Source organism: Pleurodeles waltl, chromosome 4_2 (assembly GCF_031143425.1).
Source record: "Pleurodeles waltl isolate 20211129_DDA chromosome 4_2, aPleWal1.hap1.20221129, whole genome shotgun sequence".
Lineage (NCBI taxonomy): Eukaryota > Metazoa > Chordata > Amphibia > Caudata > Salamandridae > Pleurodeles > Pleurodeles waltl.
The window spans coordinates 74824561-74842530 of NC_090443.1; the positions used below are offsets into that span (position 1 = coordinate 74824561).

General features: G+C 44.3%; 1 protein-coding gene across 37 annotated transcripts in view; it reads left to right on the plus strand.

The window, feature by feature from the left end:
* The first annotated feature begins 6246 nt into the window (after nucleotides 1-6246).
* The window catches only part of NACA (nascent polypeptide associated complex subunit alpha), a 56693-nt gene continuing 44969 nt past the window's right edge, over nucleotides 6247-17970 (plus strand). For 18 of the 37 annotated variants that reach the window (XM_069230724.1, XM_069230728.1, XM_069230730.1 and 15 more), the window contains exon 1: nucleotides 6249-6370. The gene's annotated coding sequence lies outside the window, so the exon portion shown is untranslated. Of the gene's footprint in view, nucleotides 6480-17970 lie in introns of all 37 variants that reach the window. The other 19 variants (XM_069230749.1, XM_069230752.1, XM_069230751.1 and 16 more) reach the window with 10 other exon arrangements.

Here is a 17970-nt window from a genome sequence, read left to right on the forward strand (position 1 = left end):
TTTCCCATGCACTACCCCAAAATGTCCATCCCTGTACTCTTTGCTTCTCTTGTTTAAATCTCCTCCTGACACTCCCTGCTCCACATTGTTCTCAACTCTGTGTTCTTCTCTCCTGCCCCCTGTGCTGCTGTCACTTTTGGGTTATTCTTGCTCTCTCGTGTGCTACCCTATCCCTTGCCCCATGTTCTTTTCTTCATGTGTGCTTGTCTCCCTGCCACCATGTTGCTCTTGCCCTCTTGCAATACTCTTCAATTCTTAGCTCCTATTTACTCCTCCCATTTACTATTGTTACCCCACACCTGAGGTTTTCATATTTGCGCTTTTTTTGGCTACAAATCTTATTTTTTTAATTTACCAATCAAAGTGGCACACACCATCTTGAATCAGTAAATAAAAATGGCCAGTGGTAGTCATGTCATGGGTGTGTAATTCTAATAGCCTGACATCCAGGACATATTGTTTGGGGTCAAGGTCAACAACTGTTCATGTTTATTTTGTCCTTGGGACAAGTAGGCCCAACCCCCTGCAGCACAAACACTTTGGCTGTCACTTTACAGGGAAGGAAACTTTCTGCAGTCAAGGTAATATTTGTCTCCATATGTTAATGCTGTTCAAACTTGTATTTATGGTTCGTTAATACAGAGCCTTTCTGATTAGGGTGTGCATTCTAAATGAACCTTGTAAGGTCACACTGAACTACTGACAGTGGTTCCAGTAAAAAAATGTGTAGCCACCCATTTGGAAAGTTTAACAATATGAGGGTATATACAATGCTCTGCGAATGATCTCTGGTTAGATGCATGTGTTTGCAGAAGCTTGTAAGCAAGATTGATGATTTCATGCTTTCAAAATAAAATGTTCAGAAAAAATGCAAGTAGGAAAAAAATGTTTTGCTAAATTACTGTGAAACTTTAGGTACTATTTATTTGAAGCAACATTTACTAGAATTTGTTGATGCATTCAAGAATTTTCAAAAAATATTCATAACTGAAAATCAGTATAACCATTTTCAACAAGACTATGGGAAACATTAAAATTAACAAACACTGTCAAAACCAACCAACCCAACATTGTTGGTTAGTCTTTTGGTTTTGTCAATGTGTGTTTTGTTTGGACATGGATTTTGTAACACTTTATAGTTGTGGAAGCTGCCAGGCCCTCGCCATTGTAACAAACATTGGCAAAAAGCTCCCAAAAAAAAGTTGGTCTCTAAAGGCACACATTCCCACAGACGTTCCTGGCACTGCACAAAACTGCTTTGTATGCCAATATGCTCTTTGTGAAAGAGCAGAATGTTTCCACTCACAGTGCAGCCAGCCGATAGATGGACAGAGACAGAAATGGAATTTTAATTAAAAAAATGTCTTGGTTAACACCATACCCAATTAGGGGGCCCAATTCTTAAAGAAAGTCACAAAAGGCACCCATGGTGTATGTCTTTGCATTAGGGGTTTTCTTGAATTTACAGAAGTAGACCAGGAAATCGTATTCCTAGAAAATATTTGTGAACTGTATTTTAGCACGAGCAAATATGCATGGGTAGATTTGCTTATACTTAAATCTATTGTATGTTTACAAGTTCAATTTCTCCCCAACCACTTTTTTCCCAACCCTGGAAGAACGTCTACTTCTGACCTTGTCAGGAGTAAAATTCCAACCTTTCTCAGTATGGGAAAAGTTAAGAGAGGAGCTGGTGGAAAATCCTTAAAACATGCCAGTTAGTAGATTTGCACAGACTCAAAGGCATTCCAATACTCAAACTATTGCTTACTGATTGCTATAGCCGCAGAATGTAGACCTGCGGAGAGGTGTCAAAGTAAGGAAATTGCTGTTGTAGAGGTTGAAATTGCTAGTATTCGAGCCCTGCTACAGTATTAGCCCTGGCATAATTGGACAGGCTGTTATTAGAGCTCTTACATAATGAGATTGCTGCCATAATTTGTCACTGCACCACATGGCACCAAAGGGACAAGTAGATTTTTTTTTTTTACAGTAGATTTATAAAGCAACCTATCCCATGGTAAAGTAGATATTTTGGTAAATCCCACACCCCTGCATAAAATCAGACATTTTCCTTTTTGACAATGCTGCACAGATTCCGGAAAAAGGTGACACTGTGGAGCACTACTGAAACACTTTGGCAAAGCCAATCGGTCCCATAGGCTTTGCTTCCTTGTTAACAAATATGGCTCAGTACTGTTTTCTTCCCTTTGTGCAATGAAGCACAGAGTTCCATAAAGTTGGACATCACGCATTATCTTGCTTGACTATTTTGCTCAAGGCAAACCCTCAAGTATACTCTTAACTCAGATGACTGCCCTGGATTCTCACTACATGGGTTTTGCTTTTTTGCCCTTGACACATTACATGGCCATGACTCTTTCTCCTGACACAGGTCAGACGGACAAAACTGGCCTCAAATACTAACTGCAATGCACTGCACTGGATCTCGACTCTCATTATGACACAACACCAGTCGTGGATTAACACTGCCCAGCACGCAATGCAAGCTATTAACTCCTGTTCCTGCTGCTAAAGCTTTACTCACAGGTCACAGCAGTCCCTGCACTTTCACCACCACTGTACACAGCTCCTGAACCCCCACTTTACACACAACACTGGTTCTGTACATCCACCCCAGCAGAAAACAGATGACTTGGACTCTCACCCTGGCATTAAACAAGAGCTTTGGACCCAAATAAACTACACAGGACACTGACTCCCAGCCCTTCAATAAAACACAGGGTTTCACTATACTGATACTACACCCAAACTCTGGACACTCCACCCTATGTATAACACAGGCCCTGGACTACCACTCCTAGCACTGAACATTGCCTCTGTACCCTCATCCTGATGAAGAAAACAGGCTCTGAACTTTCACTCTCAACACACAGCACATGACATGGATCCTTTTCCATGGTACACAACATAGGAAATGCATTTCTTCACTGTCTCACAACAGAAGTACTAGTTCACACACCTTTGATGGTAATCTTCAAACTTCTGACCCTGGGCTCACTCCCTTTCACATATGATCCCAGATTACAAATCCAGACACCTGGGTCCAAACAGATAAGTCTAAATTCTGAAATTTGAAGCTATGTCACCAGCCTACAAGGCCCCGCCCTTGCCCACATAAGACTTCCAACCAAGGCCTGACCTTCAACACAGGCTGCACTCAGACATCAGATTTCAGCCCACAACTTAAAAGTCCATACACTTGGACCAGGGCCCCAAATATATACAGCGAGGCCTGGACAGGTACTCAGGGAGGCCATTCTACTCATGCACCTAGTACAGACACTATCCCATTCATAATTTTCCCTGTTCTCAAATGCAGAGCTACCAGGTTATTCCATATCAATTGTAAAAAGTACATCTATATGATTTTTTGGGGAATTTGAAGCCAAGTTTTATAACAGATAGCACAACTTTAGTAACCAAAATGCAAGTCAGTGGGTTTGGTTACTAGCACTTGACCACATAAATTCCTAGCTACTCTGACCCTAAATTGCCCTCTAGTGACATTCAACTGCCTGCATCTTTTACTTCCCCACAATCACTCACCTACTCAGCAGGCATTTCTCTGCTCACAAATTCCGCTTCTCTAACCTGCTCATCTATAGCTGCTCATCTTTTCACAGCTCTTAACTTTAAATTGCCTTACCAATGGACACTTGGACACTAACTCAGTTTTCCTTTCCTCAGTCCTCTGTCTAATCTAAATTGTAGATTTGCTTACTCGCCAACACTCACATAGGAATACTAAGACATTCAAAGCATCCTGTACCTTTCATAAATTGTTTTCCCTACACTTAGTGACTCACCTTGAACCTACCAATTACATACTCACATATGTTCACTTATATAGTCATTTACAACATAAATCCAATCAATTGCCCAACCACATACAGCTTTCCCCACTTTAGATGTAGTCACACATAACAGTCATAAGTCATGCATGCTTTTCTATAACCACGTGTAGCTTATCACACTTTTTCATCAACAGACCATGCATCCCCATTTTCTTGAAGGAAAATGGGCTTCAATTAAAAAAAATAAAAAAAAAATTGGGCCTGATATAGATCTCGGGGGGAGGGGTTACCCTATTGCACTGGTGACAGATATCCCATCTGCTGAAATCTAAATACCATAGAAAACAATGGTATTTAGATTTTGACGGTTGGGATATCTGTTAATGTTGCGACGGAGTAACCCCTCCGCTGAGATCTAAATCAGGCCCTTTGTCATTTAGAGGGAATCACAGACATGGTAGTCTGCTAATTCTAGTTGGCCACCCTACAAGTGAAGGCCACTAATCAGAGCGAATCACCATTTATGACCTATCTCAATAATATTCAGGAGGTAAATTAGATTGTGACCCACCCAGATTCCTTATTTTGTGAACTGACCTAGTCATACTCAAGTTGAGTCTCATAAGGTTGGCACTCAAATTGCAACCCATTTTGGCAATCACATTAGTAGTTCATGTGGTCATATCTTCCTATATAACCTTACAAAACACCCACTACTCAAAGCTAATTAGAGCATCCATGCCATTTATCATAATATACCTTATAGCCTCTTGCCTCATCATCACTATCACATCATCAATATCCTCAAAACTAGTTCTCATCTGAGTGGAAAAGGGGTGGCATCCAAATATTGACAATGGAGAGTGCAGAGGTGTGACAAGAGTGAGTTAACTGGGAAGGTAGGAACTGGTGACTGTACTGCACTTTTAATACCCATAATGGGGGGAAAAAAGTAACTGAAATCCGCTGACAGTCTCCACAACCAGTTGTTGAATCATCAAGAAGCAATTAAACTCTATCTTAAGTTATATTGGAATCATCAATGAGTAATCCTCACTAATCATTATGTTGTAACAGGATCATCGTGGGGTAATACTCATGCATCCTGACGTCGCCATTGATTCACCGTGAAATAATCCATACACATTCTGATGATATCACAGAATCATTTGAGTAACGTGTGCTTATCCATAGGTTGTCCTGGAATCATTTTAGAGTAACTGACTGTTATCCTTAAGTTGTCACATAATTATCCAAGAGCAATGCTCATACTGAGCTTATCCTGGAAACATCCGATTGTACTTTATACTCATTGTTAAATTGTCATGGACTCATCTAAAAGTAATCTACACTAATCCTGAAGTTGTGCGGGAGTCATCCTATTGAAATTCGCATTCATTCTGAAGTTGTCACAGAATCATCGTTGAGTAATCGATACTTATCCTGATGTTGTCAATTTCTATTCCTGGGCTATTAAACAATAATCACGCATATTCAAATAAATTAATTGGAATACCATCCTGGAGTAGTCGTTATGATGGCTCTGGAGTCATCTCATTTGGATATTTCGCCCTATACACACACTTCAGGTTGGTATCAGGTGACTTCACCAGATCATTACTGAAATATACCTGCTGGAGTCATCAGATGATGTTCATTTTTGACCTTGGCAGACACACCAGTGCTTTACATATTTTAAAAAGAACATAAATACAATTTCAGTTACTGTGGCAGACGCTACCTTTTAAGGCGCGAGCGCAACAGCTAAAAATAAAGCTGAACGTCCGCGATAGGCCTTGGGCTAATCCCAAAATGTGAGGGACAACTCAACCAGCCAATGTGTGACTGGACCGCTCCCAAACAAGCCAATGTCTAATGAAGAAATACCTAAATTCCTTCTCTTGTATGTTATGTGTCGTGAGTCGGTTAGTGTTGACACGATGTTTTGCCAAAAATTCAAACGTCCCTCTACAGCCAGACCTAAAATATTTTGAAGGTAGAAATCTCTTCTATACATTTCCAATTTTACGAACTTAAATACAGACTGCGTTACGCGAAAGGGAAGATGACTTGTTGGAGAAAAGCGCTTGCGAAAAGAGTGCTGGATATATGATTAATCAACTACTTTTAGCCCTTTCGCCTAAAACTACAAGATAGCACGGGTGACTGAAAACATGCAGTTAAAATATGTATATGTAAAAACTAAACACTTAAAATGATATTTCAAGTAACTTAGAAGTGAATTCCTCAGCTCCCCTTCCAACGCGTTACTTCCATGACTGCTCGTCTGACGGCTGGTGAGAAAATCGGCGTTGTCGTTCCTCATCACTCTAATACACACACGCCTGAACCGGTGGGAAGCGCGCCCCTTCCAAGATGTCCGAAGGTAGCACTTAGTTTGTTCCTTTTCTATTTCCATGTTCGAGTCCTGCGCCCTGGGCTGTCAGGCGGTGACCTGGAAGTAGAATCTGTCAGCCTCTTTCCATTTCCTGGCAGCAGTAGAGCGCAGGCTCCTCTTTCTTCAGCCATCTTGGATCTGAGGTCCTCACACAGTAAGTGTCTCTTGTCACCATCTGTGCCCATCTGCTCAGCAGCTGCGTCTTCTGCTTTGATGCAGGGTGCCTGATAGCAGTGTGAGCCGTGGGGAGCTGGTGGAGACCGGTATGGAGCAGATCCGTGGCTCTTACGGGGCAGAAAGTCCTACTGGAAGGTGGCAGAGGGTCTGCAATAGACAGGGGGGAGGGGCAGTTGAACTGCAAGGGCTGCCGCTTTTTGGATCACTTTGCAATGCCGGGAAGGGGCACGTGGAGTGGCTAAAATTTGGGGGAAGTCACGGCTATTGTTTTGTCTGGGGTACCTTGGCACAGTCCCTATAGAATTGGAGGACTTGGTTCTTGTGGATAGGATTTCTCACACACTTTATTTATTGTAGCTGGTACTGATCAAGAAACGAGGCAGTCTTGGCGACACTATCCCTTTTTTCCTATTAAAGTGTCTTTGCTAGAGCGTCTTCTAGAGTGGTGGTAGCGTTTTATAAAGATGCCTTGCCGCAACGTTTGGGTATTCGGCTGTAACTTTAGTTTCATTAATCGGGTTTGCATGATTGGTCTTGACGCATTGGGTGTGGTGTGCTTGGCATTTCACCAATGGGAGTGGTGAATAGGTGTTCTGTCACTGTCTCTTGACGGACGTGATGGTGTAAACCGAATGTGCCTTAATCGAGTTCATTAGTCGCCTGTTTGGACAGAGGCTTTTTGATGATGAAACCTTTGCTTTGGTGGCGTGTGTGGGTATTGGGACGTGGTGTTCATGCTATTCCCTTACTAGGACCAGAGTGTTGTGCAGCAGAGCGCCTGATGCTTAACCAATTGCGTTGTATATTCAGGAGGGTAAAGGTGTTTGGTCTTTGTAGGGGTCTTTGTGAAGTGGTGGAAGTGAGACGTTAGAAGAAAGAATTGACGGTGCTTTAGGCGCATCGTGGGGTCTTTGGGAGAGTCGTAACGGCACTGTGCATTTGGGACTGTCCCAATCATACCGCCTTTGGAATGGGCACTGCGGGGATCTGCGATTCCTATCCTTTTATAAGGAAGATATGCAGCACGTTTTTCCTACCCATGTTATGCCCCTAATGTCGCATGAAACAAGTATTAACCAAACAAAAATAACCGTACTTTTGTAGTTTTAACAGTTGGGAGTCCTGTAACTTAACCCATCATTGTTTGGCCATGGAGTAATGCAGCCTCCCCAGAAAAAAGCCTCTGGTTTTTCGAATGCTACTCCTTTTACACTAACAAATTTTGCATGGGCATTTTAAGCATTGTCATTTATCCCCTGTGCTTTTGTCATCAGCAGTTTCTCTTTATGGTGGGTCCTTATGACTTGCTTGTTTACCATCTTTAGGAAACTGAATAGCTATTCCGTCACCCCATGCCATTGTTGTATATACTAATCCTAGTACTTATGGTGGGTGTATGGAACGGAGTCAAAAATGATTATTAATGTCCAAAATACGAAGCACATGGACATTAGGAGATAACATACATTTTTTTTAAAAAAAACATAGGACTGCAGGTTTGTACATTTTGCATCCAGGATGGTGTTTCCAGTTATGGATAAGATAATTCAAAGGTCTTTCTCTTCTATACCTTGTTTTGGAAATAAAATGGGTTTAAGGTAGGTATTCCTTTTAAAAGAGTATCCTGTGTGTGTTTTGAGGGCGAATTTAAAGATTACCCTTATTGGATTGTGACTCGAATGCAAAGTATAAGGTAACCCTAGTTTCTCAAGGATTATTTCATTTAACTGGGCCTAGATGAGGGCGCCCAAAGTCCTGGATTCAGTTTACTTAATACATTTTGGACCAGTACAAGAATACTCTAGCCAATCCAAAGTATGACATACTTTGGTTACTTTATTGTGTGGAACTCATATGTCTGGCAGTAATTGGTCACAAACAGTGGTGTATTATAGTTAGTTTGCATCTGAGGCGCAGGTTGTCCCAAAGGCTAGTTGGCTTGGCACAGAAATTTGAGTTGCGAAAAATGCATAGACCAGCCCGTTCACCCCCATTCCACTTTTCCCTAGCCCACCATCGGTGCTTTATTCATAGAGTTGCCCGGAGATGCAATGTTTGAACGTGCATAAGTTATGAGCTACCTTCACGTGCCCTTCGGGGCCAGCATGGCGCATGGTTTGAGAAGTTTGCACAACAGTACGTGTGGTTGTTATGCTTGTATTAGACGTATGCCTGTGTGTATCTGATCAGTCACTAAGTCTATTTCCTACATTTTCTTAAGTGGGTGAAAGTCATTGACTTGTCAGTGTTTGCTATGCAAGAAAACCTTTCCTTTGTAATAAGATTGCAGCGCAGTGTTAGTTGGCTGTTAGTAATATGGTGTATAAGCCTAGTTGATTTTGAGGCCAAAAAGATTTGTTTGTTTGATTTTGATATAAAGAAACTGTCAGCTGCACGACATTTGCATATTAGTTTGCCTTTGTAAAAAGTCCTTGTAGCTTATGTTGAGGTGTACATGGGGTAGCTGGAAGGCCTGTACTTGTTAGTACTGTACTTTTATGATGAACAGTGGGCCACTGGGCTGTGGAAGTAGTTGGATTGTAGTGCTCTGTGTCAAGCAAGTAAATCTTTATTTAGTCTGAATATTGACCTAAAAGCACAAGATAAAAACACACAAAACGGCAAAGCAGTATCATGAAACAATATATAATAAGTACATCCGTAGATCAAAAAGTGCCCTTTCTAAATCATAGAGCATATTTTGTCTTTAGTGTCAAAGCCTGAATAATAAAGTACAAGACTGAAATTTCTGTGGACTCTAGGCGTTGTAAAATCATTAGACTTCTTGACGTGTTACTGCTAAACATAGGGTGTAAAAACGTGTTCTAAAAACAGTGCAAACCAGTATAAAGTGCTTGGCTGACTGCTTTGAAGCTCCATCACACGGGCTACAGGTTAGTGAAGCAAACCAGGACTCCGCTACAGGGCATTAAGTAAAACCTGTGTTCTTTTCTCTTTATCCACATTAAATAAGGTTCCATACTGTTACACGTACACAGCGGAATATACAGTTGAACTGAAACCATATAAAGAGCCTTTGCAAGTCTCAGCCTTTCTCTGTGGGCAAGATAAATTTCCTTAACCTGAGCCTTAACGCACAGGCTGATCCTGTCTGGGGTCTCAAAAAGATTGCTCAGGTCTAAATCCAGAAGTGTACTTGTTTGTAGTTAATCCAGCAGATGACCGATGGGTTTCTAAGTTTGAGGCAATCCTCCAGGATCCTACAAATAAAAAATCAATTCCAGGATGGACCAGATTTTAATCCAAAACGAAATGGGTGCCAAGCATACAGGATCATCTAAAAATCCTAACCCCACTTATTGGTGAGAGTTTAAACTTGACGTGGATTTAGGAAGACTTAAAAACGATTTTCTTCTACCTGGATGCAATTAGCTGTTATATTATACCAACCCTATATGTGCCCACATAGGAGCAGTTGCTTTTATATTACACTGTCAGTTCTTCTGGGGAGTATTGACCCAGCTTCTTTGCAAATCTAAAAAGCATTTCACACCCCGCCGCCATCATTTGAGGCCCTCTGTAAAACTGATCGATCCCAGCCCAAGCTGGCATTAAATAAAATGCCCATATAGCTAAAGTGCACAGTCTTGTTTATTGGGTTATCACCCATAACAGACTTCTTAGAGCGAGGATTCTTTGGGCTGCAAATTTAAAATATAAGATTTATTGTTGTTGACCTTAAGCTTCAGCCCCTGCAAAAAACTATAAAACGCGTCTAGGAGTGCTTGCAAACCATTTGCTGTATGGAATAAAAAGGCAGCGTCATGTGCGTACAACAGTATGGAGACTAATCGCAGGCCTATTTTGGGCACATCTGGGGGTACCCATGCATAAAAAAAAAAACAGAGCATTATAGAATGAAAATAAAAAAAGGGCGGGCCAAAATGCAACCCCTTCTCACCCCGCGGGTGACTGGTATGGGCGATATCAGGTCTCCAGACTGAGAGTAGCGCACTCTTATATGATTGTGCTGATGGACACCTTTTAGAACGTCCACTAGGGGAGGATCTACTCCTGCAAAGGCCTTAATATCCCAACATTTATCTGTCCTCTAAGTCAAAAGCACAGGGTGGGGTCCATAAAAGCCATGTGACTGGCACCTCTCTTGGCCTTGACGTATCTGCCTAGTATCAGGGAAAGATTTAATGCCTGCTCCGCAGCACCCTGACCTGGCCGAAACGTGTATTTCACATCAGAGAAAACGAGTTTTCTTTCACCCACACCTACAGTCTCCCCAGGATAACTCTGCCAAAGATTTGAACGGATGAGTCAAGTAATGAAATGGGGTGATAGTTAGAGGGAAGTTTTTTGTTCCTTAAAAAAAAAATATATATATATATATATATATATATATATATATATATATATATATATATATATATATATATATATATATGATTTGTTGTCTCTACGACTCCAGCAGCCCCCTGTTAACAAGGCCCTAAAACATTGGTGATCAAAGGGGCCCAGAGACACAAATTATGTTTCCAAATTTCCCCAGGCACCCCATCAGGCTTTCCTGTCAAAGAGCGGATTAAAGCTAATCAGACTTCACCTACTGAGACAGACTTACTAAATTCTGCTAAGGCCGGCAACAGGGACAGCAGAAACTGCTGGGAATGCTGGCATAATTTTTGAGTGTTCTTGATTAAATGCTTTAAGAAAATGGGAAACAGATTCCTGCTCCTGTTCGATGGCATGTGTAGCTGCAGATACACATGCTGTGCACATCCCGCCATCTAGTGTTGGGCTCGGAGTGTTACAAGTTGTTTTTCTTCGAAGTCTTTTTGAGTCACGAGATCGAGGGACTCCTCCCCTTTCGGCTCCATTGTGCATGGGCGTCGACTCCATCTTAGATTGTTTTTTTTCCGCCATCGGGTTCGGACGTGTTCCTTTTCGCTCTGTGTTTCGGTTCGGAAAGTTAGTTAGAATCTCGGAAAATTCAACGGTATTGTTTACGTTCGGTATCGGGTTAGTTACTACAGATCGACACTGACTTTTGAAGAGCTCCGGTGGCCCTTCGGGGTTTTTTCGATCCCCCGTCGGGGCCTGGTCGGCCCGGCCACGTATGTCTTCAAGGCTGATGGAACGGACCCCATTCCGCTTCTGCCCGAATGTCACAAGTATCCTTATACAGATCAGCATCTGGTCTGTAACTTGTGTCTGTCTCCAGAACACAAGGTGAAGCATGTCGAGCATTTCGGTCCAGAAAAACTTTAAGGGACCGAAGAGCAAGAAGACTACAGATGGCGTCTGTGCCGACCGGACAAAAACAGATGGAAGAAGAAGAGGAAGCCTTCTCCGTCGGGGATTCGGACTCGGAAGAGGTCGAACCTAAACAGATGCCGAAAACCGTGAGCAAGACGTCAATACACAAAACTCATGCAAAGACCATAAAAGCCCAGGGGACGCCACCGCCGGCAAGCCATGGCTTAACCCGAAAAATAGGTGACCGAGCATCGGCACCGAAAAAGGGCATGCATGTGTCAGTCATCCGACTCCGGTCGAGATACCGGCACAGAGCAATCTCGGCACCGAGGCAAGTCAGCACCAAGAGATCACGACGCCAAAGAGCAAAAAAGTGGCTTCGGAGCCGAAAAAGGCAGCCGAAAGGGTTTCGGTACCGAAACATCCGGCCTCGGAACCAAAAACAAGTTCCTACACAGAGGAACAAGGCCTGTCCTCACAAATGCAAACACATAGATTTGGACAGGAACTAGAGTCAATGGAGCCAGATTACACACAAAGAAGGCTCCACATCCAAAAAGAAACGGGGAAGATCAGTACTCTCCCTCCTATTCGGATGAAACGAAAACTTGCCTTCCAATAGAAAGACAAGCAGCCACAGGCAAAGGTGGCTAAACAAGTAACACCGCCACCATCTCCACAACGCTCTCCACAGCCATCACCGGTAGCTACTCCACCAATGATGCAATCCCCAACTCATACAGGGATGAGTCAGGATGATCCAGATGCGTGGGATCTTTATGATGCTCCAGTGTCAGATAACAGTCCCGACTGTTATCCAGCCAGACCGTCACCACCTGAGGACTCTACCGCCTACACACAGGTGGTGTCAAGGGCAGCGGCGTTTCATAATGTTAGCCAGCATACATAGCCAATTGAAGACGACTTTCTATTTAACACAGTCGTCCACACATAGCCAGTACCAGAGCCTTCCCATGCTACCTGGAATGCTAAAACACTCCAAACAAGTGTTTGAAGAGCCTGTCAAAGGAAGGGCAATAACATAATGTAGCCGTTTCGAAGTTGATCTTGAACGTTTGTAAATATATCACTTTAAACCACATTGTGTACATACATATTTACTCCATTGCATGGGCACTATTACTATAATACACAACTCCTACCTCACCCTCTGCGGGGAAAACAATCTAAGATGGAGTCGACGCCCATGCGCAATGGAGCCGAAAGGGGAGGAGTCCCTCGATCTCGTGACTCAAAGAGTTCTTAGAAGAAAAACAACTTGTAACACTCCGAGCCCGACACTGGATGGCGGGATGTGCACAGCATGTGTATCTGCAGCGTCTCATGCCACGAACAGATGTACACTGGGTAAGTGACATTTTCCTTACGTGGCAATCTGTCCCTGGGGGGGGGGACTTTTCAGTGTAAAAAAAAAAGGGGGGCGGCGGGGGGTCTGTTTACAATTTCCCAGAAAGACCTGTTATCCCACAGTGAAGCGACACGTTCAAAGGCGTCCCAGGCATTGGCTTTCATTTTTGCTTTTATTTTTCCAATGGCTGCTTTAGAATTTTTTCTGGCCACTGTCACCGTAACTGAATCTTGTGGGATAGAATTATGTACATGTTTTAAAACTATTGGGTGTTTGGACACTCCAAATTAAACCAAGCATGGGCTGGACACTCCATCCGAGGCTTTCTCAGTAACAAATTTGAAATGGGTTTGCAAACTTTGGTAAAGTTGTGACGAATGCTACCTGGATCAGGATAATCAGTAAAACAACTATTAATCTCTTCAAAATTGTTACTGACCACTTCAGAAAGGATTTTATTGGCATCAACTTGTTTCCACTTCTTTTCTACCCTTTTATTAGAAGTAAAAGTTACAAAGTTTCACAGAGATGGAAGGGGTTGTGTGGGCTAAAGTGATAGTCGCAGGATAATGGTTACTCCACGGAGTTTGGGGGACCTCTTTGTTTTCCTGGAGCGGGACTAGATCCTCTGACAATAGAATGTGATCTATGACACTTCCTTTTCCACTCTTTACAAATGTTGGACGATGCAGTTATTGGCCCTTAAATCAGATGGAAAGGACAAGTTATTAACCAGTAACACTCTAGTGCGTGCTTCTCCATATGCTGTGTGCAGAAAATGACCAACAGGATCACCCTGCCTATTAGTAATCCCACATTTGCTGTTCATATTAAAACATTTGGTAATGTTAAAATAACTCGCCCATAGGAGGCAAGCACCATTATGCTCCTTATTCATAGATTCTGCAAGAAGGAGCTCCAAATTTTCAATCCCCAGAGGTTGAAACACACAAAAATTATAAAATATAAAAAAAAATAAAGAAAATCAACAAGAATTATGTTGAACACATTGCGATAAGATAAAATCAAAATTTGGTAATGAGGGTCTGTAAACTCCATCTTAAGCGTAAGGTTCTCTACTGTAGTAGACACAAGGACTAAGTCCACCCTTCTCCCTGCGAGCCTACGAGGGAATGGCAAGGAAACCGAAGGACGTGAACTTTTTAATAGATGGGCAATCATACACCCTAGTCTCTTGTCAACAAATATCAAAAGTCTCAATGAATCTCAGCCACTCCTATTTTTTCTGGTTAGATTGGAGCCCTGCCACACTCCCAAGAGAGGAGCTGTAGACTTTTTGGGCGCTGTGCAGGGGGGCAATCCTTGATTGCTAAAGAGTTCTCTTGGTTCAGCAACATATCCTTTGGGCTGGGTGTAGGTGCTGGTATACCGTCATTGCTGGGGCACCACATGCCCTCCATAGAGAGCTGGCTCCTGTTGTAACACGTGTTGATGCCCTGTTTATTAAAGGGACCAGGTCTCCAGCCTAAGACACTTTTGAGGGCCAAATCAGATGGATCCACCTTCTCCAGAGCAGGAGACACAGAGACCTAGTTAAACCACCCAATAACTGGTGGTTCATAAACCTTTCCTTCCTTGATTGAGTAACTAATCACCCCTGAGGATTTAAATGGTCTATTCTTCCTTAGGCCTTCGAGTGTGCCCCATCAGTCAGTCATTGGTGTCCAAATGTGATAGCACCTGGAGTCTGTTTTTGAATCTGAGTTCTCAAAGATGCACGTGGGACTGGAATGGACGGGGTGGGGGCAGAGTCAGAGACCAGCCGTGGCCTTCACCCCATGGTTGCACGCAGGCGGTAAAAATAATCTGATGAGACAACAGACACCTGATAAGGAAGTCTGTTCCTCTAGCACCTATACCCCATGTTTATTAATCGATGGGCGAGCTCTGGGTACCTACATTTTACAACAGTGCAATCCCCTTTTACAACTCTTAACGGAATACCCTTACCAGGCAGCTTTGCTCACCGTAAGAATATCATCATAATCCTGCATGGCAAAATCAGTTTTTCTAAAGTGTGAATGACACACTTAGTTTTTAAGGGCCATGTAGTTTTCAGCAATTTGCAATTGCACTAAAGGAACCCCCGCCAAAACAACCACATGGGGAGAACATTCCAGAGACAGATGTAAATGCTCTTGGCCACACAAAGTACTATGCTGGGGGCTATCTCAGTGAAGGCTGGGAGAACAGGAAGCCTTTCCTCGGTAGGGCTGAGCTGTGGTTGCAAAGTTCTGGGTGCGGGCGCCTGGCTCTTCCATAAGACTCTATCAGTATTATCCGCTGAAGCAGCACTAGAGCTCGTTGCCCTAATTGGACTCTGCTCTTGTTGGCTGCGGCCCCTTTGAAATTCCCATCACTAGGATTACTTGCTGACACGTAACAGGGTGCCAGAAACAACACTTCAGAGGGCACAGGAGCCGGAAGAACAGGTGTAGGAGCATGCTTGGAGACTAAGACCCTCATTACGACTTTGGCAGGCTTTTGGAAAGACCACCGTTGCTGCGGGCGCCCAAAGACCGCCACTGTTGGCGGTCCAAAGACTGCCGTTTTAGGACTCGCCCAAGGATTTCCACCCATTTAAGGGCAGAACTCTGACACCGTTGGCCTGACCGGTGGGTGAGAGGCGGTTCCACCTCCAGCACCGCCACTGCACTAGGACTCCGCCAGCCATATTACGAGACATAATATGGCACAGCGGTTCCTGCATGACTGTGCAGTGCTGGAAACTCCAACTCCAACACCCATCCACTCCCAGACGACCCCCTTGCCCAGACAGGTAGGTGGACTGTCCGGGGTGGGGGTGGTGTGTGCGTGTATGTGTAGCAGTATGGGTGAGTGAGTGTATGTATGCGTCAAGGGTGTGTGTGTGTGTGTCTGAATGGAAGCAGAGCAGAGGGGGAGTCAGGGTGTGAGTAGGTGTGTGTATTGGGATGCATGCAAGTACAGGTGTTTGGGTGCGTGCGAGTGGGGGTGTATATCAGGGAGTGTGTTGATGGGGGGGGTGAGTGTATAAAGGTGTGGGGGTGAGTGTATAAAGGTGTGCGGGTGAGTGGGAGTGCGTGTATGGGGGTGTGTGGGTGAGTGGAGGTGCATGTGCTGACGACAGGAATGGAGATTTCTGTCGCTGGGTTTGTTACCGCCAGGGTTTTCATGGTGGTGCAACCACCACGAAAAGCCTGGTGGTGTGCCTACTCGTAATATGACCCGCGGTCTTGCAGCTCCTGTTGGGTCAGATGTGCTCACCTCTGTCCCGACAGTCCGACCGTCCCGGCTATATCGGTGGCAGTTTGGCTTTGGCCAAACCGCTGCAGTCATAATACAACGGTCTTCACCGGTGGCAGTAAGACCCCCGCATGCGTTTTGAGGACCTAAATCTTTAATAGCCCTTTCCAGAGCACTTAGTCTTTCCATAGTAGGAGCAATAACAGAAGCTTTTGTCGCCCTCACTCTGTCTTCCAAGCCCTCCCAAAATACGCTGTGCTCCCCTGAACGTGTCATTAGTCAGGCACAGGGACCATTTGAGAGAGGGAGTCCGTATTACGTTGGAAGAATTTGGGGCCCAGGTGTTTTGCACTAGTTAAACCTGTAGCTGGTCTCAGTTGCCTTTTTTTTCTCCAGAGACTCACACAAGCTGCTATAGATGCTGGGCTCAGGCATAATTGGTGAAAAATCCTATGCCTACCCTTCTTCCACTGACCCCATGTAGGAAGTTGGCTCTGTATGTGGTATTTCAAAGTAAGGAATAGCATGCACAGAGTCCAAGGGTTCCCCTTAGAGGTAAGATAGTGGCAAAAAGAGATAATACTAATGCTCTATTTTGTGGTAGTGTGGTCGAGCAGTAGGCTTATCAAAGGAGTAGTTAAGCATTTGTTGTACATACACACAGGCAATGAATGAGGAACACACACTCAGAGACAATTCCAGGCCAATAGGTTTTTGTTATAGAAAAATATCTTTTCTTAGTTTATTTTAAGAACCACAGGTTCAAATTCTACATGTAATATCTCATTTGAAAGGTATTGCAGGTACGTACTTTGGGAACTTTGAATAATCACAATAGCATATATACTTTTTACACAAAACACATTTAGCTGTTTTAAAAGTGGACAGTGCAATTTTCACAGTTCCTGGGGGAGGTAAAGTAATGTTAGTTCTTGCAGGTAAGTAAACCACCTACGGGGTTCAAATTGGGGTCCAAGGTAGCCCACCGTTGGGGGTTCAGAGCAACCCCAAAGTCACCACACCAGCAGCTAAGGGCCGGTCAGGTGCAGAGTTCAAAGTGGTGCCCAAAACACATAGGCTTCAATGGAGAGAAGGGGGTGCCCCGGTTCCGGTCTGCCAGCAGGTAAGTACCCGCGTCTTCGGAGGGCAGACCTGGGGGGTTTTGTAGGGCACCGGGGGGGACACAAGTCCACACAAAAAGTACACCCTCAGCAGCGCGGGGGCGGCGGGGTGCAGTGTGCAAACAAGCGTCTGGTTCTCTGTAGGTTTCAATGGGAGACCAAGGGGTCTCTTCAGCGGTGCAGGCAGGCAAGGGGGGGGCTCCTCGGGGTAGCCACCACCTGGGCAAGGGAGAGGGCCTCCTGGGGGTCACTCCTGCACTGGAGTTCCGATCCTTCAGGTGCTGGGGGCTGCGGGTGCAGGGTCTTTTCCAGCCGTCGGGATTCCCTCTGCAGGCGTCGCTGTGGGGGCTCAGGGGGGGGGGGACAAATATGGTTACTCACAGTCTTGGAGTTGCCGCAGGGTCCTCCCTGAGGTGTTGGTTCTCCACCAGTCGAGTCGGGGTCGCCGTGTGCAGTGTTGCAAGTCTCACGCTTCTTGCGGGGATTGCAGGGGTCTTTAAATCTGCTCCTCTGAAACAAAGTTGCAGTCTTTTTGGAACAGGGCCGCTGTCCTCGGGAGTTTCTTGTTCCTCTTGAAGCAGGGCAGTCCTCTGAGGATTCAGAGGTCGCTGT